Genomic DNA, 404 nt, shown 5'->3' with positions numbered 1-404 from the left:
TCCCAGTTCTCACTGGGACCTGCCGCTTTTCCTCCCTATTAACTTTTTTTAATGGGAGATCTTACTCGCAGCGTCTCCTCGCCGCCATGTTGCTCCACCCCTCTCTCCGAACTCTCTTCATGTTTTAAGTAGTTGAATGAAGAAGTCAGCTGCAACTTCACCACTCTGCTTGATAATCTCATTAGCAAGATCCAATAGATAACCTTTCTATTTTCAAATTACTGTAAATGACAGTCCATATATTTTATTGGCTCCAAGCCAATAATCAGAGTAGAATTCTGCAAATCTAACTAGGAGTGTCCTGGGACCCTTAAAAGAGAAAAGAGAACAAACCCATAAGGGTTACAGGTACTACCCAGCATGTATCTATAGGACTTTTCACAGAATTGGATGTTGATGGTGCT

This window comes from Talpa occidentalis, unplaced genomic scaffold (assembly GCF_014898055.3).
Source record: "Talpa occidentalis isolate TD23 unplaced genomic scaffold, MPIMG_talOcc4v2.1 talOcc4.2, whole genome shotgun sequence".
Taxonomy (NCBI): Eukaryota; Metazoa; Chordata; class Mammalia; order Eulipotyphla; family Talpidae; genus Talpa; species Talpa occidentalis.
The sequence above is the reverse complement of the archived record's forward strand: the minus strand, read 5'-3'. Positions refer to the sequence as shown.